Here is a 24,669-nt window from a genome sequence, read left to right as displayed (position 1 = left end):
AAAAGATCAAAAAGACACAAAACAGGGGGGGGGGGGGGGGGGGGGGGGGGGGGGAATACAAACTCCATGAGATTTCAAGTGAAGTTAGTATTTCCTATTCTTTTTGTCTTTTTGATATTTCTAAAATATTACTATATTATTTTTGCTATTATTACTATTTCATTATATTATATTGATGATGCCACTTGAGACACTTCCTTTTTTAACAAAGTAAATAAGACACACTTTAGTTGTTATGCAACAATCTTCATTTCTCACATCGTGTCGCATGAGTCATAATACATGCATTAATATATACAATAATATAATGTACACAATATCATAATCTCATAACATGACAATTCCAAATAAGTGAATATACTTAGCTGCTGACACTGTCTGTAAAACAGAATTGAACAAAAATGACTATAACAGCTCCAAAAAAAAAATAATAATAATATAATAATAATAATAATAATATAATAATAATAATAATAATAATAATAATAATAATAATAATAATAATAATAATAAACGCTGAGTGTTTTCGCCTCAAAGCCGTCTTCAGTCAACAAATAAAAGCAATCAAAACAGTAAATTTGGCTGATGAAGGATGTTGAGCCCGAAACGCTCTGTGTTAAGCAATTTCTTCTTTTTTGTTTGTTTTTGAAGCCGTTATATTCATTTTTGTTCAAAACAACAATTTATTTCTTATTTCATTTGGACGTATTATCTCCATCGCTAGTCATCTACATGTGAGTTTGTTATCAATAGATACATTTAGATTTTATTAGAATTTTTCATGTTTACACATTTTGCAAATTTTATTGTTATTATTATATTATATTATTATCTTTCCCTCCGTCGTATGTGTATTCGTTTCTTCCATTTATTCCGTCTTTTATGGAAACACAAGCGTCTATGCGTGTTTAATGTGTTTGTTTTGGTATAGCACGTGTGTTTGTGGTGTCAGATGACCACCGGCGAGACGGAAAAGGTGGGAGGAAGGATTGCATCTGCTGCTATGCGCGCGCACTCTCTATCCGCGTTATTTTATATGTATAATGTTTGTTTCTGCAGTACTGTGGTGGTAATGTTTGCCTAGGATCATTCGTGGAGCATGAATGTCGCGCACGTGTGTCTGTAGCTATTCGTATCTTAGGGGAATCTGCCAATTACGTTGGAAATAGCCAAATCGGGTTTTGATCTCTCTTTTGGTTGGTTGTTTACTTGTTTATTATTTTTCTTCTTGTTTATCGTTCGATGTTGTTGTTATTATGTTGTGGCCGTCGTCTTTGTTCGTTGATATTGTCTTTGTTGTTGTTGTTGTTGTTGATGTTGTTGCTGTTATTGCTGCTGCTGCTGCTGCTGATGATGATGATGATGATGATGATGATGATGATGATGATGATGATGATGATGATGATGATGATGATAATTTACGACGACGATGACTGACAAAATCAGAACGCGAAAATCATGTTGCTCATCTTATTTTCAACTCATTCAATCTCACACGCCACACACCGAGAAACTCTTATCGAACAACAGCCAGTATTATGACATTGTAAATTGACACCGCTTTAATGCAACCCTCTTAAAATACTCACAACATTTTAAATACAAATGATAACAACGAACCTCCTCTAAGCTGATGCATGCATCTCCTAAAAATGGGAAAACAAACCATCGTTAATTAGTAAAACAAGGAGTCACTTCCATTTTACGTGCCATAATATAGTTACACGGGTTACCTGATCGTACTTACCCGATAACAACAGACAAGAACGTTCAGAAAGCGAGCGCTTTCACAAATTCCCATTCATTATTGTCAGTGTGAATGAAGGCGAACGCAACATGTGAGAAAGTTCTGTATAATCTTCAGTTACATTGCACATACATGGTTACAAAAGACAAAACTGTTCAGAAAGCGACCGCTTTCAACAACTTCCGTTCATTATTGCCAGAGAATGAATGCAAACGCTGAGAAGTTCGTTCTATACATAATAATATCTTAACTGCACCTACATGATAATCAAAGACAACACCGTCCATTCATTATTGTCAGTGATTCAACGGAAAAGCAATTTATATGAAAAGTTATCCTGCATAATATAAATATTCAGTAACCTGATTGTACAAGACCGTTCTGAAAGCGAGCACTTTCACCAACTTTCATTCATTATTGCCAGAGAATGAATGCAAAGAAGAACGTAACTATCTTGACTGAGCCTTCCAATAGACAAGACCGTTCAGAAAGCGAGCGCTTTCACCAACTTCATTCATAATAATCAGCGAATGAATGCAAATACAATAATATATGTAAGTTCTGCACAATATTCGATACCTAGCTAAATATCCTGACTACACATACCTGGTAACAAAAGACCATACTGTTCAGAAAGCAAGCGCTTTTATTCCATCAATCTCCGTTCAATGTTATCAGTGTATGAACGCAAAATCAACGTAGACCTAGAGAATTCTGCACAATCTTCCATAACTAATTGGAATTACCTGCTAACATTGACCACACTGTTCAGAAATCTCGCGCTTGTAGAATTTCATCAAGTTCCATTCCTTTCATTGTTGTCATTTTATGAACGCAAAAGTAACATACGCTAATGAAGTTCTGCATAAACTGTTGTAGTTCCGATCTTTCCTAAGCTCCGCTGATAGAGCAATCACTTCACACACAAAATGACAGGAATTGATCGTGGGGACAGAGATTATTTCTGACAACCCCCCCCCCCCCCCCCCCCCCACCTACCCACCCATATCCACCCGGCAGTTATTGGGTAGTTGGAGCGTTTAAAGTTGGAGGAGGGTATTTTGCCATAAATTAGTGTCCTACGGCGATGGTAATATACTTATAAGAGTAAAAGCACATATTAAAGATTAAAAATGGAAACCTTCCCTCTATGGAAGTGCTGTTCGTAGGGGGAGGTCGTCAACCCCCTCCCCCCTCCCCCCCTCCCCCTCCCCTCGTGCCCACGTTTTTCACGATATGATAAAATATCTTATGTTGTAATGTAGAATGGATGGAGGTATTGTGGCTGGATTAACGGGTGGAATTATGAAATAGGAGGGTATATTGAATAGATAATATTATGGACAGATCTAGAAATGTAAGTCATCCAATCCCCCCCCCCCACCCCCTTTCTCTCTCTCCCTCTCTCTCCTCTCTCCTCTCTCTCTCTCTCTCTCTCTCTCTCTCTCTCTCCTTCTTCCTCTCTTTCTCTCGTTCTCTCTCTCTTTCTTTCTCTACCCCACCTCTCTCTCTTTCTCTCTGTCTCTCTCTCTCACACACACACACACACACTCTCTCTCTCTCTCTCTCTCTCTTTCTTTCTTTCTTTCTCTCTCTCCCCATAATATATGCTGGAACTTTAACATATGATTATACGTACAAGCAATCATTTCTGAAGAATTACTTTGAAATACGTTGTTAAAAGGGGTTACACCAATTTCAAGAATTATCCTACCAAACATCGTCGAAATGAAAGAAAGAATAAGACGAAAGAATGGGGGGGGGGGGGTGATCTGCTTTCAACAACTTCCGTTCATTATTGCCAGAGAATGAATGCAAACGCTGAGAAGTTCGTTCTATACATAATAATATCTTAACTGCACCTACATGATAATCAAAGACAACACCGTCCATTCATTATTGTCAGTGATTCAACGGAAAAGCAATTTATATGAGAAGTTATCCTGCATAATATAAATATTCAGTAACCTGATTGTACAAGACCGTTCTGAAAGCGAGCACTTTCACCAACTTTCATTCATTATTGCCAGAGAATGAATGCAAAGAAGAACGTAACTATCTTGACTGAGCCTTCCAATAGACAAGACCGTTCAGAAAGCGAGCGCTTTCACCAACTTCATTCATAATAATCAGCGAATGAATGCAAATACAATAATATATGTAAGTTCTGCACAATCTTCGATACCTAGCTAAATATCCTGACTACACATACCTGGTAACAAAAGACCATACTGTTCAGAAAGCAAGCGCTTTTATTCCATCAATCTCCGTTCAATGTTATCAGTGTATGAACGCAAAATCAACGTAGACCTAGAGAATTCTGCACAATCTTCCATAACTAATTGGAATTACCTGCTAACATTGACCACACTGTTCAGAAATCTCGCGCTTGTAGAATTTCATCAAGTTCCATTCCTTTCATTGTTGTCATTTTATGAACGCAAAAGTAACATACGCTAATGAAGTTCTGCATAAACTGTTGTAGTTCGTATCTTTCCTAAGCTCCGCTGATAGAGCAATCACTTCACACACAAAATGACAGGAATTGATCGTGGGGACAGAGATTATTTCTGACACCCCCCCCCCCCCCCCCCACCTACCCACCCATATCCACCCGGCAGTTATTGGGTAGTTGGAGCGTTTAAAGTTGGAGGAGGGTATTTTGCCATAAATTAGTGTCCTACGGCGATGGTAATATACTTATAAGAGTAAAAGCACATATTAAAGATTAAAAATGGAAACCTTCCCTCTATGGAAGTGCTGTTCGTAGGGGAGGTCGTCAACCCCCGCCCCCCTCCCCCCCCCCTCCCCTCGTGCCCACGTTTTTCACGATATGATAAAATATCTTATGTTGTAATGTAGAATGGATGGAGGTATTGTGGCTGGATTAACGGGTGGAATTATGAAATAGGAGGGTATATTGAATAGATAATATTATGGACAGATCTAGAAATGTAAGTCATCCAATCCCCCCCCCCCCACCCCCTTTCTCTCTCTCCCCCCCTCTCTCTCTCTCTCTCTCTCTCTCTCTCTCTCTCTCTCTCTCTCTCTCCTTCTTCCTCTCTTTCTCTCGTTCTCTCTCTCTTTCTTTCTCTACCCCACCTCTCTCTCTTTCTCTCTGTCTCTCTCTCTCTCACACACACACACACACACACTCTCTCTCTCTCTCTCTCTCTCTCTCTCTCTCTCTCTCTTTCTTTCTTTCTTTCTTTCTCTCTCTCCTACATAATATATGCTGGAACTTTAACATATGATTATACGTACAAGCAATCATTTCTGAAGAATTACTTTGAAATACGTTGTTAAAAGGGGTTACACCAATTTCAAGAATTATCCTACCAAACATCGTCGAAATGAAAGAAAGAATAAGACGAAAGAATGGGGGGGGGGGGTGATCTGGAATTATACCCCCCCCCCCCCACTCTCTATCTATCTATCTATATATATATATATATCAATCTATCTATCTCTCCGTCTTTCTTTCTTTCTCACGTTCTCCTTCTATTTCTTCCCTCTCTCGCCTCTCTCTCTCTATCTCTTTCTCTCTCTCTCTCTCTCTCTCTCTCTCTCTCTCTCTCTCTCTCTCCTTTTGTCTATCTCTCTTCCTCTATCTATAAGAGGAAATAATGTATGTGTGTGTGGGGGGGGGGGGGGGGGGGGGAGAGGGAAGAATCAATAAATAATTAAAAGAAGAGAATAGAGCGGAGAAGAAAGAGAAGGCATAATTGTTAATCACACCAAGGGAAGGAACTAGAAAAATGAGAAGATGACAAATTATATGGGTTGTGTTTGAGTGTTGAACTTTTTCTAGAATAAATCGAAAAATAGCCCCAATCACCATTCCTTGCCTCGTGACGCCCAATGGGGCGTATTTGTGCCCTGTGAGATATCAAGCCATCATCAGGAGGTCAAAGGGGCCTTCGTAGGGGGTCGTGTGGGTCACCGGAAGAAGACAGGGGAGCGCACTGGAAAGGCCAAGGGGCACAAGCGAGAAGATGACATTGCAAGGAAATGTCTCCACGGAGGGTGGATAGGTCAGATGCAGAGTATTGGAAGGTTTTGATTAAACTTGTTTTTGCTTCCCCCTCCCCCTTTTTTTTTTTTTTTTTTTTTTTTTTTTTGTTGTGATTCTTTTTTTAAGAAAAGAAAAGAAACGACAGTAAAAACACTGAATTGATATTCCTCACCCTCTTGCAGCATTTATAATGAAATCTTATAACATCGGGCTAAAAAGTCGTGAACGTGTTTTTCCATATTATTATTTCGACTGGCTCAAGTTATAGATATTATTTTGTAAAATTTAGATTAATGAGATTTGAAGTTTTAAGAAAATGTTAGAGACTGTTTAAAGTGCTGATGCATATTGAGGAATTGGTAGACTACGCTGTAACATACAGAACCATGCATCACCCCTGAAATTGAAAAAACGGCGTAATCTTCAAAAATCACCATCATCATCATCATCATCGTCATATCATCGTCGTCGTCGTCGTCATCATCGTCTTTGTCGTCGTCGTCGCTGTCATAATCGTCTTCGTCATCACCATCATCATCATTATCATCATCATCATCATCATCATCATCATCATCATCATCATCAGTATCATCATCATCATCATCATCATCATCATCATCATCATCATCAACGTCTTTATCAATTTTCAGCCAATACCATCACCAACATTGCGTCTATTTTATAGTCCGTTTCAAAATACATGATCACACATTTAGTTCGACGTGCTACTTTAAAACCGTCACGAAGCTTTGATTGCAGTCTTAGATTTTACTATAGACCCAATGAATCATAAATATGAATAATTTATCTTTTATGGAATCGCTAATTTCCTTTGATGTTTTGCGTTGTTTTCATTTTTACCACCAAGAACATTAGAATTTAAAATTAACACACACACACACACACACACACACACACACACACACACACACAACATAAAATTATTTTCAGGTAGGGGCGTCGGATGGACACGGAGTAGAATAAATCTTGACCCCTCCACCTTAATTTCCACCCAAAACAAATCAACATACGCGGCGATAGGGGTTCGAAACCGCAACCTTACTGTTACGACAACCCCGCCTGGCAAAAAATGATGAGTAATGTCTAAACAATCATGTCAAATTACAACGAAATTTATCAGACGGTTTCAAAGATACGAACCAAAGAATGTGATCATCAATTTTGGATCGGACTATTGATAGTTATGGCTTCATCAAACACCATCTTTATCATCATCACCTGTAAAGCAAATAAAGTATTTCCATTATCATCAAACTAATTCTGTTTTGTTTTGGGTTTTGTGATGGTTTTTTGGGCGGGACGGGGAGGGGGTATTTTTTAAAAAATATTATTTATTACCATAACGATATGTATAACATATCTAACAATTTTTTGCTTATCATTGGAACTTTATTGGCGTATTCACTAAAGTACCGTTAATCGCATCTGTATGTGGTGAGAAATAGTAACGACTCTCGCCCTGCAATATTTAGCAAAGTACACGTATGTTGTTCTTCAGATCAATAAGTCCGTGGAGCAGGAGTTTATCGCGATTCCTATCGTGTTCTATGTTTAATCTGGCTACCCTTTGGATGGGACGATAGTCTGGGGTTTTTTTTTTCAGCCAGATTTAACAGACCCAGCTACTCAATCACTGCCGAATGGGGGGCTGTGTGGTGGTTGGGGGGGGGGGGGGGGGGGGTAGTTTGCCAGAGAAAGAATCTTGACTGAATTCGGGATCGATTCCGGCGGTCCTTTTGCCTGTGAAATGAGTGCTCTATCAAATGAGCTCACGGGACCATCTCCCTTGGCAATAATCCAGAAGAAAACCAAAGATGAATATTTAAGTCATTGGATGAGCAACTAATGAATTCGAAGGCAAATAAATAAGAGATTAAATGAATGAATGAATAAATCAATCATCACAATCAACGCTTATCATTTTCACCTTTTACCATCACCACATTGCGTCTATTTTATATGTATCCGTTTTCAAAATACATGAATCACCATTTAGTTACGACGTGCAACTTTAACCGTCACGATGTTTGATTGCAGTCTTGTTTTTTATGTTCCTTCTTATGTTTTTATTTTTTGTTGTATTTCCTTTGATTGTTTTTAACTTGTGTGATTCATTTTTCCACCAAGAAGCATTAGTATTTAAAATTAAGAACAAAAAACACAAACTTCACCCACATCTGTCAAAAACTCAAATTTATTTTCATAAGGCGTCGAGTGGTCAGAGTAGAATAAATCTTGACCCTCATCTATTCTTGCACCAAAAAAAAAAAGGATGGGTTCAGCAAACGTTACGTACGCAAGTTGCAATAATTTGTTGTTAATGTCTACACAATTCATGTCAAATTACAAAAATTATCAACTATTTTCAAATTGATACAAACCAAATGAATGTTCTCAATTTGGATCGGACTATTGATGTTATGCTTCATTTAGAAACATCTTTTCATATAACTTTTAAGGCATAATTCCATGAGTCTTAATATTTGACTTGGTTTTGGTTTTCTATGGCTTTTTGGGCGACAAGGTGGCTTTAAAAAATCATTCATCTATTACCAAAATGTAGTATAAATATCTAAAAATTTTTGTCCAGTGAGAATCTTGATAATTTCTCGAATTCCGGCGTTTTTCCATGTAAAATGAAGTCACTGTATGCAAATAACTAACAGTACCTCTCTTGGCATATCAAAAAAATGCCAAAAGCTTGAATATTGAAGCATTGGAGAGCACTAATACATTTCGAACAATATAATAATGAATGTTATTAAATGATTAGAATATTAAATTATAATCTTTCGAGAATTTCAACCTTATCATTTATACGTTACAACAAATCGTACATAGATTAGTGTTGAATCTCTGGATCTACCTGATCTTTATGCGAAACACGAAAGGTGTCCGTCACTCCATGAGAGCACATAAAACGGTGTCTACGTTCGCTAGACGGTCATTTGAATTTGACGCCGTTGGGAATCGCTAATCTGGTGCCCTATTGCCAAATCCATTTGCGCGCACCTACACACTTTATAGTCATATCCCGTCCTTTACTGTTAAGTGTTGCTGTTTGTCAGTAACCCCTTGTAAAGCGCATTGAGCACGTTTTGTGGATATCGCTCTATATAAAAGCTCAATTCCAATATATTGTATTACCGGACCTATTTTGTTCGTTGATGGCTCAATAGATTCGTTTCAGTCTATGTTAATTTTCCCAAACAGTAGTATAGATGACTGCCTGTTCGTAATAGCCTCCCCAAATAATGCGGGGATTCCACTTGTTAGATGAAAAATCTTCTTTGAAGTTAGGGGTCATTTAATTTTAGCCGATCGAGTTACCTTATGTTTGTATCAACTATAATATTGTGCATTTATATTATCAATGCATCCACTTGGTATTTTGTATATTAATATTGATAACTATTTGCATATGACAAATTATTGTTGGAAAAGTCTTTTGACCAATGATTGTGATTATGATAGAGAAATGAGTTGTTGTTTTTTTTTAGGGTTTTTTTTTTTTTTTTGGCATATTGTAACAATGCGAAGTTGTTTCTAAAGTGCAGTTCAAGATGGATAAAGTCGGACGATTGCACATAATTCTGCGATATTAGTGTTAGCTGAACTTCTGTTGTCCATTCTGACGCATACAAGAAAATTGTAAATGAATTAAGAGTAATTGGAAACTTGAAACTATTATACATAACTGTCACCCAGCACTAATAATAATAAAAATAATAATAATAATAATAATAATAATAATAATAATAATAATAATAATAATAATAATAATATATTATCATCAAAATAATAAATTTTAAAAGTGAAAAATAAAAATGAAAAAAGAAAGAGAATTAGGACGAAATGTAAATGAAAGAAGATAGAAGAAGCAAAAATGAAAAAAATAAACAAGAAGAAGAGCGAAGAATAAAGATAAATGAGATAGGCATAATAATGATATAGTAATTATATAGTGTATAATATTAAAAATACATTCAATTTAAATAAGTTTTTAATTAATAAAATAATCAACACATGTGGGAGCAAAAATGAATTAAAGGGATGGACGTGTTGTCTTATGTAGTTTTTATAATGATAATGAGGCAACCGGCTCCACGTTTTTAGCATTTAAAACTTAAAAAAATAATTGCTGAAAGGGGTGTAATAACACGTCCTTATAATCATTATATTTCTCCATTTACTTAGACAAATTCTTGAACAGTTCTTCAACATTGGAAATTGGCTGAGTATAACTCCTGGCTTTATCAATTATCCGATCCATGTTCTTAATGTCGCAAATACTGGCATTTCCACAACATGCTGTAATACAAAAAGTAATAACGGTTTCCAAAACGGATCTATAAAAAGGGTGCATAACGTTTTGTCTATGTCAAATTCTGAAAGTTTCCGAACAAAATACATTCTTTTGTTCAATTTAGAGATAACAGCATCGGTTTGTAAATGCCCCTGCAATTTATTGTCAATTAAGATACCCAAATATTTGTAAACCGAAACTTGCTTAACAGCTTGATTGTTAATTTTGAGCGGACTGGTGGAATTTGTGTTCTTTCTAAAATCAAAAATCATTTCTTTGGTTTTCCTACATTTAATTTCAAGGAGTTATCTTCACATCAATCAACAAATATGTTGATCTAAGATCTGTATGCCGTTTCATCAGCTTTAAATATAAAGCAGTGTTTGAGTAGCTGGGCCTGTTAGATCTGGCGAAAAGTATGGAAGTGGTTATTCAGTATCAGACACTGAATAGTGCTTTGCCACTATTCAGTATTCATAAGGAACTCTTTTTTATAGAGAGAGTGAAAAGTGCGACAATCTCGTTGAATGTAAATAAACTGCTGACCTACTTCCAGATTGAACACGTGCAGTAACTGACAGCCGATTCAAAGTTGTAAAAATATTTTGATCGTAATTTTTAAATTTCTGCTATTGTGCAATTAACATAGTTCAAAATATCAAAGTAAGAGTGGCATTCAAATACATTTTTAAATGTATAAATAGACATGATTAAATGTCATGTTCAGTGACACCATGGCTTGGGGGATATAAGCTGTTTGACTCTGAGCTTAAGGTTCGAGAGTTCAAGTCCCGGCAGGGATAACTTTTTTTTCCCCCCAATATTTTAAAATATTTTTTAAACTTTTGTTTTAATAATTTTATTTGCTTGTAATATACTTTAATGTTGATATTATACTATTGTTCTTTTATTAATTATTATTATTATTATTATTATTATTATTATTATTATTATTATTATTATTATTATTATTATTATTATTATTATTATTATTATTATTATTATTATTATTATTATTATATGAGACTAATGACTCTGAAGGACTACAAAATAAAAGTAAAATGAAATAAAACAATACATGGATAGGTTGGGTTTTTTTTAATCATAAAAATTTACTACCTTTTGATTTGATCATAAAGAAACGCCTCAAATAAACAAACAAAAAAATGAATTTATTGTAGTTTGATGTTAGCTAAAACTTTCCCTCTTTTGACAACCATCAAACAATCAAACAAACAAACAAAATACAGCACGATGTTCTCCAAAACTGGTCCTATCCCCTCCACCTCTCTCTCTCTCTCTCTCTCTCTCTCTCTCTCTCTCTCTCTCTCTCTCTCTCTCTCTCTCTCTCTAACCCCCCCCACCCCGCCCATTCTCCTCCTTTCTAACTCCACAACACCCTGCCTCATCAGTTTATCGGAGCCGTCTAAAAAGATAACTTTTCGATTTCATACTTGGGCTTGAAGTGATTTTGATTGTGGCGAGGGATAAGACTTGCAAAGCTTCCAAGTTCTTCTTGTGAGAAGATTGATAGATGGCGTGGTCGCCTCTTGTTTTCACCTTGTGTCTCCGAGGACTGATTGATGCTTCTTTAAGATTTAATGCTTTTGTGAGCTGAGATTGATAATCCAACGATGATGATAACAATGATGATGATGATGGTGGTGGTAACGATTATAATGATGATAATAGTCAATAATGATGATGATAACAATGATGATGATGGTGGTAGCAATAATAATGATGATAATATTCAATGATGATGATGATGATGATGATGATGATGATGATGATGATGATGATGATGATGATGATGATGATGATGATGATGATGATGATGATGATGATGATGATGATGATGATGATGATGATGATGATGATGACGAAATTTAATTTTTTAAATTGTTTATATATTTAGTAATTAATTAAATTTTCTCACAAACTTAACAAACAAACAAACGAAAAGAAACAAACATTTAAGGAACAAAAGAGAGAAAGAAAGAAAACGAAAAAATCAGGAAAAATATTGAAATCTGAAAAAGAAAAGAAAAAAAGAAAGGAAGAAAGATGATATGATTATTTTGTCGCTCTTTCCAATCTTTCATTTTTTTGGTAGGGCAATGTTTGATGGATTGATATATATAATATAATATATATATATATACATATATATATATATATAATATATATATATATATATATATATATATATATATATATATATATATATATATATATAGAGAGAGAGAGAGAGAGAGAGAGAGAGAGAGAGAGAGAGAGAGAGAATATAGGGTAGAATGAAGGTCGAGAGATTTTAGGGTGAGTGGTACTCATCACTCCGGAAAACTTGAAAACAAGCTGTAATTTCCGGTCATGCGCACGCGCCAACTTTGTACGGCGAGTGACTGGTAGATGACTAAATACTAAAACCTAAAAACCCTGGGTACTGATGGCGAGCGACAAGCATGGATGCGAGTACTATATATTGACAATGTTGGTTGGTGTGTGAGTGAGTAGAGGCTGGTGGTTGGAGGTGGACAAATACTCTTTACTTTGACAAAACACATTCTTTTTCTGCTTTAGTCAGGAAACTTTTACAATAAATCTAAATTAAAATATTGATAGTTTAAAATGGCTCTAACTTTCCAAATTTCTCAAACCGAAGAAATCCCAGTTTGAAATTCTTTGCTAAAAAAAAGGAATCTGAGTTTCAACCATTTTTTTTTTTTTTTTTTGTTTTTTGTTTTGTTTTTGTTTTCTTTTGTTTGTCTTTGTTTTTGTTTTTTGTTTTGCTTGTTTTTTTTGTTTGTTTGTTGAAAAGTCGGTCCTTTTAGTTCAGTGATGTGAATGCAATGTTTTCTGGACATTATTATTTTTTTTAATGATCATTATTATAATGAAAAACAAAAAGTAAAATATTTTCAAATTTCTAAGAAATTTCAATTTGACACTTTTTGTTAAGAAGCCTCAGTTTGACACTTTTTTGCTAAAAAAACCTTAGTTTGAAACTTTTTGCTGAGAAATCTCAGTTTGACACTTTTTTGACAAGTTGATGGTCCATTTTATTCGATTGAAGTTTTAAGTAAAGTTTCCAGGGCCAAAGAACAATGTCAAAAAATAAAAAGAAGGGGGGGGGGGGGGGGGGGGGGGGGGAAACATTTTAAAAATGTGAATTACCAGAGTACGGTAGAACTTTGAGGAATGTGAGTATGTTGAAGAATGTTTGGAAGGAGGGAGGGGGAGGGGAGGGGACGGGAGGGGGTGGAATATTGCTGCGAGACATTTGGGATTGAAGGATTAGAAAGTAGAGGTCGTCAATGGCATTACGATTCCAGGCTCCGGGCAGCCCAGCCCGTACCACAGAAAAACAGAGGTAGCCCCCATCGCTTTCTATCTACTTTTCCACTGACATTATGTATGCATGTGTGAGAGATTGCCAAAGCACTATAATTGTCGAATTGAAGGAATCCTGAAAATTTGCCTTAGGGTCTTGAATGAAGAAGCGATGAAGGAATTTTACCCAAGACTTCCTCGAGTGGATCTCTCAGGGGATTGGATGGTTCCCTGTTGTCAGCCTCCGTGCTTGGAGTGGATAGGATTAGGATTGGTGGGAGGAGGGGTTGAGGTGAAAGGGGATGTTTTGGGAGAAATGGATGAGTGAGTGAGTGAGTGAGTGAGTGAGTGAGTGAGTGAATGAATGAGTCAGTGAGTGAGTGAGTGAGTGAGTGAGTGAGTGAGTGGGTGAATGAGTCAGTGAGTCAGTCGGTGGTTGAGTCAGTGAATAATTGAGTCAATGAGTGAGTGAGTGAGTGAGTGAGTGAGTGAGTGAGGAGGCGAAATTATTAAGTTAATTTTTGAGGTAAGGGAATGAGTGCGTGGGTAAATTAGTCAATGGCTGTCTAAATCGTAGATAGTGTTTATTAAGGTTGATAGTAAACAAATGTTAAAGCTAATCAAAAGGTAAGTACATTCGTGAATGGGTGAGTGCGTGAATGTTTGTCTCGTCTCAGAGAGACATTGAGTGATAGAAAGAAAATATGAGTGAAGGAGCATGACCCGTCCTCACGAAAAAGAAACAGCTAGCTTTAACTGCATTCCTTCTACATTATTTCTTTTTTTTTCTTGGCACTGCTGAGATCGAAAGAGTAGAATTATCGGCGAGAAAAGAGACTCTAGGATTCCTGAATTCTGCCCTCACGAAAAAAAAGCCTTCAACTGCATTTCTTCTAACTTCCATTTATATATATATATATATATATATATATATATATATATATATATATAATATATATATATATATATATATATATATATATATATATATATATATATATATATATATATATATATTCTTCTGACGCTGTCGAGTCGAATGAGTAAAATTATCGGCAAAAAAATGGGACTCTAGGATTTGTGAATTGTTGCCCTGGGGTCTTAGAGAAGAAGGAGAGGTTCCATCCAAAATTCCAATCAATGTCTTCTGGAGTGAATTTGGGGGACGCTGTCTGCTTTGGTGAAATGTCTGGATAATTGGAATGTCGGGGTAACGGTGGGAGTTGAGGAGGGGGGGGGGTGGTGGCGTGGAGGTGGAATGGCTGGGGGGGGGGGGGGGGGGGGGGGGTGGGTGTGGTGGGAGGAAACTGATATGTGGGATGGAGGGAAATGGTAGTAGGAGGCAGTGTACTTCTTATATCAGTCGTCAATGGTCCAGGTTAATCTGCCCTTTCCGTAATTTTGTTTATTTATTTATTTATTTAGTTATTATTTTTTAAAATTTATTTATTTATTTATTTATTTATTTATTTATTTATTTATTTATTCATTCCTTCATGTGGGTAAGAAAAAAAAAAGTATTGTGAAGAGTCAAGAGATTGTTGGTTCTTTACTTATTCGATATTTTTTGTTCTTAGTTTTGTTTTTATTTTGTGTGTGTGTGGGGGGGGGGGGTTTGTTTGTTTTTTTTTAATTATTATTATTTTGCCTATATGTGGGGGAATAACGAAATGGGGATGGGAGTTAAGAAAGAAAGAAATAAAAAATAAAACAAAATTCGCTTATTCACCCCAACCAAAGGAAGGTTTGTGATTAGGATCTATTCCAAGGGGAGATTGGAATAACCAAGGCGCCAGCCGCAGTGCATCGCCGAAAACTGAACTAGGGCAAGATGACTTGCTAAAGGCCACACAGCGCAGCAGTATTCGAACTCGGTACCTTTCGAGTTTCGAAGTAAAGACCGTACCGCTGAGACACGCTGCCCCATAGAAAGAAAGAAAGAACAGAGAGAGAGAGAGAGAGAGAGAGAGAGAGAGAGAGAGAGAGAGAGCGAGAGAGAGAGAGAGAGAGAGAGAGGGGGGGGAGGAGAAGGGAGCGGGTGAGGAGAGAGAAATAGATGAGGGGAAGGGGGGGGGGGGGCGAGAAGAGGAAAGAGTGGGAGTAAGAGAGAGGCAACTGTGCGCAAGAAGAGACGGGAAAGTTAAATTAATAATATTATGGGGTGTAAGTTAGAGAGACGAGTGTGCGAAGACTAGAGATTGTTTGAACTTCTTGTTCTTCTTTTATGTAGTTATCAATTATCGCTACAGACCTGTTAAAATAAAAATAAAATAAAATTCCCTTTATTCATCCCCGTGGGGAAATTTGTCTTTAGGGTCTATTCCAAGGGAAGGCTGGAATAACCCAGGCGTCAGCCGCAGAGCAGCGCCGCAAAGTGAACTAGGGCGAGGTGACTTGCTCAAGGCCACACAGGGTGGTCGAACTCGGTACCTTTTGGGTACGAAGCAGAGACCGTACCGCTGAGCCACCCTGTCCCATATTGATATAGTAAGAGATTGATTGAATGATTTATTGATTGATTGATTGATTGATTGATTGATTGATTAACTGGTTGATTGATTAACCAATCGGTATATCAATGAATTTTCGATGGATAACGAAATTTGAGGGGGTGTGGAAATAGATTTTTAAGAATATCGAGAACATGGGATTGGTCGGAGAAAAAGAAAGAAGGAAAATGGGAGAGAACATGCCCAGGGGCAGGGAAGATGGTTGTCATTGATTTAATGTCGATGTTGATCCAATGCATGTGCGTGGGCGTGCGTGTGTGTGTGTGTGTCTGTGTGTGTCTGTGTGTGTGTGTGAGTGTGCGCGCGATGTTACAATCGCATGAAAAATCAGCTAAATGTAATACAATATGGGGACCCTTATAATAATAATAATAATAATAATAATAATAAAAAAAGAAGAAGAAGAAATGAAGAAAAGAAGAAGAAGAAGAAGAAGAAGAAGAAGAAGAAAGAAGAAGAAGAAGAAGAGAAGAAGAAGAAGAAGAAGAAGAAGAAGAAGAAGAAGAAGAAGAGAAGAAGAAGAGAAGAAGAAGAAGAAGAAGAAGAGAAGAAGAAGAAGAAGAAGAAGAAGAAGAAGAAGAAGAAGAAGAAGAAGAAGAAGAAGAAGAAGAAGAAAAAAGAAGAAGAAGAAGAAGAAGAGAAGAAGGAGGAGAGAGGAGAGAGGAGAAGAAGAAGAAGAGAAGAAGAAGAAGAAGAAGAGAGAAGAAGAAGAAGAAGAAGAAGAAGAAGAAGAAGAAGAAGAAGAAGAAGAAGAAGAAGAAGAAGAAGAAGGAGGAGGAGGAGGAGGAGGAGAGAAAGGAGAAGGAGGAGAGAGGAGGAGGAGAAAGAAGTAAAGAAGAACAACAGAGAAGAAAGAAAAGAAGAGAAATAGAGAAAAAGAGAAGAAGAAAGAAAAAGGAGGTTAGAGCAAAAGTAGTGGGAATCGGCATTGCAAGTGTGGACTAGCTTGATCTTGCTTTTATATAGCGCAATTTCCACTAAACGTGCTCAAAGCACTTTACATGGGGTCCCTGATCGCAGCAACCCTTACTATGTAGGACAAGGCATGAGGTCTGTTAGGCTGTATTACAATTTTTCGGACAGAAACAATGCTGAAAACGGCCAGGCACTCATTTTACACTTAATACAGTCGGAGAATGTGAATAAAGAGGCTTTACCAAGGACCCAACAATGCGCCGCCCAAAGCATGGCTTAAACCCTGGACCTTCTTATCCGAAGGCTAGTGTCATACACATAGCCGCACGGACAGATAATGATCTGCTGTGTATGATGGTTGTAAACCGGTTGCATGGAACAGTGCCAGAAAAATCACAAAATCGCTCTTCTTTAAGTAGCAACAACAGAGAATTCCTAGTGATTTACTATTTATTCACTATAATATATCCTATGTGTTTAAGTGGAAGGTAGGTTGAAGATAAAGGGTGATGTATATTTTACTCTTTTAACTATTCATCATCATCATAATTGCCCTTTTCACCCTTTCTTCAGGGAATAGACAAACAATTTCCATCCTTCTCTATCCTGAGCTAACTTTTTATCTCTTTCCATGTTTTATCACTTCTCTGTATATCAGCTTCTTTAATTCTTCTCCATGTTCCCCGTGGCCTTCCCCTTGATCTTCTGCCCTGAGAGTTCCAGTCCAATACTTTCTTTGTTATAGTTGAGTCATTCTTTCTTAGGGTGTGTTCAATCCACCTCTATTAATCCTTTTTTCATTCAATCACAGGAAGAATGGCTCTAATTGAGTGGATCTAATTTATTTATTTATTTATTTATTTATTTATTTATTTATTTATTTATTTATATATTTATCTTTTTTTTTAATTTATTCTATATTAATCATATGTGTCACTGAGTTGGAAATTTGAAAATGGTAGAAGCCCGATTGGATTATCTTTCGTCCAAATGCGACTGTTTTTGCCGACATCTTTCAAAATCAGGGCTTGCTTGATTATGTTGGTACTGAGACCGGACTGGCGTCTTGTGTACTGTCAACACGTTCAAGGGTTGTTTCTAGATCTGCCCGAACTTCTTCAAAAGCAAAGACTGTTTCTGGTGTGAGAATGATTGTTCTGGAGTGCAACCGACTGTTCTGAGCTGCCAGTGACCTTCAATGGTAGAAGCCCGATTGGATTATCTTTCGTCCAAATGCGACTGTTTTTGCCGACATCTTTCAAAATCAGGGCTTGCTTGATTATGTTGGTACTGAGACCGGACTAGCGTCTTGTGTACTGTCAACACGTTCAAGGGTTGTTTCTGGATCTGCCCGAACTTCTTTAAAAGCAAAGACTGTTTCTGGTGTGACAATGATTGTTCTGGAGTGCAACCGACTGTTCTGAGCTGCAGTGACTTCATGGTAGAAGCCGATTGGATTATCTTTGTCAATGCGACTGTTTGCGCATCTTTCAATCAGGGCTGCTTGATTATGTTGGTACTGAGACGGATGGCGTCTTGTGTCTGTCAACGTTCAAGGTTGTTCTAGATCTGCCGGACTTCTTCAAAGCAAGACTGTTGGTGTGAGATGATTGTTTGGTGCCACGATGTTTTGGGTGCAGTGAGCTTCAGCTGAGAGGTACTGCTTTGGTTGTTTATTTAGCGTGTGACCGTTAGTTGTGAGGGAGATTGACTTTTGTTAAAATTGGCATGCGAAACAATTAGTGGAATAGCCAAGAAGAAAGAATAAACATTTTAGATGGCCAATGAGGTAGGACTCAAAATTAGTGGGAAAGCCGAGAATACTTAATACAATCGGCTAGTCTCTTGATTCATCTCTCTGAGGGCATAATAAGCGCACATGGAGTCTTGTTAGGAGAAAAGATAATTAGCAGGAAGAATGCAGACAATCAAACAAGATATTATGGAATAGATAAGCCCTAGGCAGATGACAAGGTGTAAGGAATAGCAATCCGTTAACAATTGTTAAGTTTGCAATATCTTGACATTTCATTGCTTAACACCCTTAACCGAAATAGGGAACATTTTTATATTGAGATTGGGCTTAATTGAAGAAAATTGTCCATGTTTAAGTGGTTCAATGCAAGATATTAATTTCCTTGCGCAAATACCGGTGTCCACTTATCACTTGAAGGTGATTTTGAAACAGGCACGCGAGCAAGTGAAAATAGCTCGTCACAGAGAGTAATACTGGTCACTTCAATAAGTGACCTCTTTATCAGAAGTAAGATTGAAAAACGTTTCAGTGTTCCTATACTATGTTATTTATTGCCATATTTTCATTTTTGGAACGATTTATTGGACAGAGTTTACTTTGCTCTGCAGATTATGGAGCCTAAAATTCTTAGTTTTGCGATAATTTCGTAGAGGTAGGGAGGTCTGTTTATTGATATTTGAAATAAACGTTTTCCAATCAAAAATTGAAAATCAAGTATTTTGTAGGAACACAACAGTACGATCTAGTGTGACTCCAAAGTCGGTACTTTTGACGTTGGTCCACCGGAAAGCCCGGTTTGCATTTTGGCGTTATCCATGCCCCTGAGTTGTGATGGCAGGGTACTGTTGTATGACACTCGCCTTCTGATCAAAAGGTCCATTGTTCGAGTCCTGCGTCGCAAAGTTGAGTCCTTGAAGACAATTCTTTACATCTTGCTCACCATAATCAGATGTAAGATAAACGACTCAGATGTATGATAAATGCCTGGCCGATAATCGCGTTGATTCTGTCGAATAATGTAAAAGACCCATGCCTCGTCCTATGCGTTATGTGTTGCTGCTGGATTGGGACCCCTTGCAAAGCGTTTTGAGCACATAAACGAGTATTGCATCATAACAATCTCATTAAACAACAACTTGTATTCTTGTTTTGTTTTGTTTTTTGTTTTTTTTATTTATATGTGTATGCTTTTTTCCCCCATGACTAGCCTTGTACCAATGCAGCGTTCATTGATATGTATCAACGCCACCCAAAAGATTCGTTCATGTGAAAGGGCGCGCTGATTGATATCATTTATATTCATCCATAATCATACTAAATATTAATATGAATGGGAGAAATAAGGAGACAAGAGAGAGAGAGAGAGAGAGAGAGAGAGAGAGAGAGAGAGAGAGAGAGAGAGAGAAGAGGAGGGGGATCGGGAAATAGTAAGTGTGTGTTTGAGAGAGAGAAAGAGAGAGAGAGAGAGAGAGAGAGAGAGAGAGAGAGAGAGAGAGAGAGATAAAGAGAGAGAGAGAGAGTGAGAATGATAGTGAGAGAGGTAGAGGGGTTAATAGAGATAGACATATAATAATAATAATAATAATAATAATAATAATAATAATAATAATAATAATAATAATAATAATAATAATAATAATAATATTATAATGATGATAATAATAATGATAATAATATCAACAACAACAACAATATTAATAATCAATTTTCATTTTCTGGACCCCAAGTTTTGTTTTGTTTCTCCGATAACAATAAAAAGACAATTTTTCAAATTATATCATGCATATATTTAGAAACAGCAGTTGTATGACTCATGCACAATTTGGCTGGGAAAAATAGCAAATTGCCATGGATAAATGGACAAATCCATTGGTATCGGAAACAAGTCCTAATCCTTTATTACCACCACTGTATTGTCAGCCCATTGAGAACAATTACAACATGACATTATGCACTTTGATGTTTATCTCAATGAGAATGCACGTGCTCCACTCGTACACTTAGGTCTCTTAGTCTGACTGATGTGCTGCTGCAGTGACTAAACGCTAGTCTGTTGTTGAAAGTGGAAAGCTGGCTGATTGAGTGCTAAATCATAATGCTCACACTCGAAGTCACGAGCACTGCACTTCCTTCTCTGTCTGGGCGTTTTGATCTCATCTTTATAACACCAATAACATGTTGATATCACGAGGAGTTTGTCACTATAGGATACAATTGGATTCTCAGTCCAAGGGAGATAAATTAATGACAGCACGTAGACCATGGATGCTTGAACTTTGCACAATTTCTTTTTCTGCTCATGTATTTATTACATATTCATTTTTATTTATTATCATCTCCTTTTGACCTTGTGATTAACAAGTGCACGATCCATAATATTATCTGCACTGTGCACTTTGTCTTGCTTTCTGTTTTGACAGCGCTAACAACGGATTGGATCCAGCGTAACTTCAGATTGGTTATTCAATCGTTATGATGATCTACCCAATCTAGAAAAGAAAAAAAAAACACTTTTGCCTCACTTGTGAACTGTCCTGAATCCACCAAGCAGCTGTGTCACGATGCAATGCTCAACCAGATGAGATGTTCTGCAGTCACCGGACCGTTAGCACAGGTCCCAAATGACGCAGAGTGGCTGACGTTAGACAGGACCTGGACCGTAAATTGTTGGCCGCCACACAATGTCTACTCTTTGAAGGTACAGATCCCGGAAGCTTTTCTCTCAAGTCAGAGGAAACGACCAATAGAACCCAATCTTTTCATGTCGACCTCCATCTCTTAATCGAGGTCATATGTCAGGTCTGCTGAATACAGGGGCCGCTGATATTTCAAATGCATCATCCTGTGCCTGAGAAGAGTTTGCAACACCCTTCCCTCTCTACTTCGCTACTTAACCGAGGCACACTATGAGTGTATTTGATAGCATGTTTGACACTATGTCCGTTGACTTCAGAAGTTTGGCGTCCACCTCGACATACATACTTTTACCCTTTACAGGGGCACAAAATTCTGCTGCGGAGAAATACGGTTCCAGGGCGGACGTCCTCCAACTAGATTCCGCTAACTTCCTAAGAAGACTATTGTGTTTCTCTATCTCCCGGGCAAAATACCTTCGGTACATTGGTTTTTAGTTAGATATGAGTAACTGGTCCTTGATTACGACTTTAAGAGCCAAAAGGTGGTGTTTGTAACATTCGACACAAAAATGCACCAAAGTTAGTTGAGAATGATTGACAATTCCAGTGTCATCTTAATCAATCGATAATTTAAAATAAGAGTTTCTGGCCAAAATGAAATAAACGTGAGAAGACATTTAGTACGACAGGAGACCTGCCAAACACCTTCCGTCTTCAGTTTGTTTTTATACGTTCGGCGACTTTTGGGATAACTTATATGTACGTAGAAAATGATGTTTCGGGATTCCCTTTATATTTAACAACTCCTGGAAGTCTGCATAGGGGATCATGTAAGTTTGTCTTCAAGGTGTGCTTTGTGTGATGTGGTTTTATATTGTACATTTGGACACCTTATTGATATCGGTTTCTAGGGAAAGGGACATGTAAGGGGTTCCACTGTATGATGTGTTTTATATTGTATATATTTGGACACCTTATTAGTATCTGTTTCTAGGGAAAGGCGGATGTAAGGGGATCCTCTGTGTGATGTGATTATATGTTTTATATTTGGATACACGGATATCTGTTTCTATGAAAGGAGAATTTTTTTTTATGTACTTCTGCTTTACGTTATATTATATCGTGTTTTTTTTTCTTCCTATCGCCTAGATTGTCAAATAGAACTGTTGCATTGGTTCTCCCAATACATATCAAGCAAGAAGAGAACGAGGAGGAGGAGAAAGATTGATAGATTAATTAAGAGTTCATTGGCGTCAGAAAAACGTTTGCGGTATAGACACTAAGAATATTGAAAGTAAAGAAAAAAATAAAAGGAAGAAAGAAAAAGACAAAACAACGGAGCTGCAGCGGTTGATGGTTACAGTTCCGGCCCGTGTACACCAGATGTTTTGCACGTGCAGACACGTCCCGCAATACATAGTGTGTACAAGAGGATACATTCAACAGGCTTCGTTTTTTTTTTTTTTTTGTGATACAATGAATGGACATGTGCACGTTCCAGATTCCCTATCATGACATGTTGCCGCTGTGGACGATTCCTATAGACTCTAATTGCAGTAAATTAATTGATTACCGACAGCTTCTTGTCCTCAGTCAGTTGGCAGCCATTCTCTCGCAAGTCTTTAAGTTAAAGCTAGAGAGGTTTACCCTCAGACAAGAGGTTATTCCTTAGACCCAAAGGCAAATCTGCCTACTTGAAATTTTTTTTTAAATCGTAATTTTTAGGAGATAGAAATTTTAGTCGCTATAGTTGATTTAAAAAATCAAAAATTTACCCTCGCAAGGATTAAACTACACTTTAAAATCCTTTAAGTTATGTAGTCTGGCATCCACGTTTATTTTAAATAAGTTTTAATGACTTCGGAATTCTCATTGAAGTTCTGAAACTGGAGCCGAAATTTCGTAGTTCTATTAATTATTCGTTATAGTAAGCTATATAGTCCGCCTATTCGGCCAACCAATTAATTCTTCCACGAATCCCCGCGTACGAAGCTGGTAGAGGAGTTCTCGTTATTTTAGTCCCATAGGAAAAAGAACAGAGGAAGACCTCGACCAATGTCTATCTCTGGGTCTGTAAGGTGCCACCAAAATCCTCATACAAAGTGGTAGAAGCCAGAGCCCGATTGACTGACTGACGTCGAAAGGAACTTAATTGGACGATTCGAGCACTCATCCACAGATTAACACACAAAGGTGGTTTTCAAGAAAAATAGTTGGTAAAACAAATACCACTTTCCACAAACACACACAAAACCAAACAAATAAACAAACAAACACACACATGCTCAATTCGGACTGTCTTCCTTAGTCATGGCCTCTCGGCTAAGAATACCAACCAGGACTAGAAAGCAAAAACTTAATGGAGGGAATAAGGACTACAAAATTATACAGTGCTCATGGCAGGGGAATAAATAGGAAACAATAGTGTGGTGTCAAAATACTGGTTCCAATCTCCTTGTCCTCCAGAGTACTGGATACATTGTGTAACTGATATGGGATCAGAGTGATGGCATACTTTTTAACCCAAATATGGTCATCAACAATGATCATCCATCCTCGGTCTTTTAGGTTCCGTAATAATAAGAATTTGCCTATACGTCTTCCAACTAAAATGGTTATTCCACCTAGTGATTCAATACATAACCTAGTCAAGTTTGTGCATTGTCCGGAGGACTGGTTACACACTTCCAATGAGTTTTTAACCGGAAGAGAGGAAGGTGTGACGTCACGACTACTGGTTCCAATCCATTGACAGCAGGGGTAAACCTCCCTCCAAACCATTCATTAAACCAATTAATTAATCAACAGAAAATAAAAGAGTATCGTTTAGATAAGCAAATAGACTTTTATTTTTCATTCATTCTTCCAAACTGTCTATCTATTAGTAAATAATTTCGATACTTAACAACAAAACTTAACAATATACGCATTTATATAATAATCTATTTAAACTCAATATTGTGGTATGTTATACCATATTATAGCAACAAAATATATAATACATATTATATAATAATGCATGGATCATTAACATCTTATATGGTACATCGAAATAAAAGTCAACAAGAATCCAGATAATTGAAAAAAAAACACCAAAAAAAACAAACAATCTTTAAATTTTAAAAAATCTAGAGAACATGCGTGTGGCACTCGATTACAAGATACCATTCAATACAAAACTGAATATTATTATGAGGACTAGATAGATACTGCCGCACGTAAACAAAGTTATTTTCATAGAGATGATAAAAGCCGTGCATCTCATAAATATTTATAACAATGAACTTTAAGTAAGAAACATTCATTCTGTACGTGAAATACATGGCATATTCGACACGGTGAAGAAGCCGTCGTAACACGCCTTCGTATAGAAAGGTTTAAATTTTATATCATTTTATTGTTTTCATGTGTGGATTTATTTATTTATTAC

At 37.0% G+C, this 24,669-nt stretch overlaps 1 long non-coding RNA gene across 1 annotated transcript; it reads left to right on the top strand.

The window, feature by feature from the left end:
• The first annotated feature begins 532 nt into the window (after positions 1-532).
• Positions 533-24,078, top strand: LOC144972736 (uncharacterized). The gene is made up of 2 exons (XR_013645415.1): positions 533-734; positions 22,389-24,078. It is a non-coding gene; the product is annotated as an uncharacterized LOC144972736 (long non-coding RNA).
• Positions 24,079-24,669: the final 591 nt, after the last annotated feature.

This window comes from Berghia stephanieae, chromosome 5 (assembly GCF_034508935.2).
Source record: "Berghia stephanieae isolate SIO BIC M18660-M18661 chromosome 5, UCSD_Bste_1.3, whole genome shotgun sequence".
NCBI classification, from domain to species: domain Eukaryota; kingdom Metazoa; phylum Mollusca; class Gastropoda; order Nudibranchia; family Aeolidiidae; genus Berghia; species Berghia stephanieae.
This window is presented reverse-complemented; position numbering and strand designations above follow the sequence as displayed.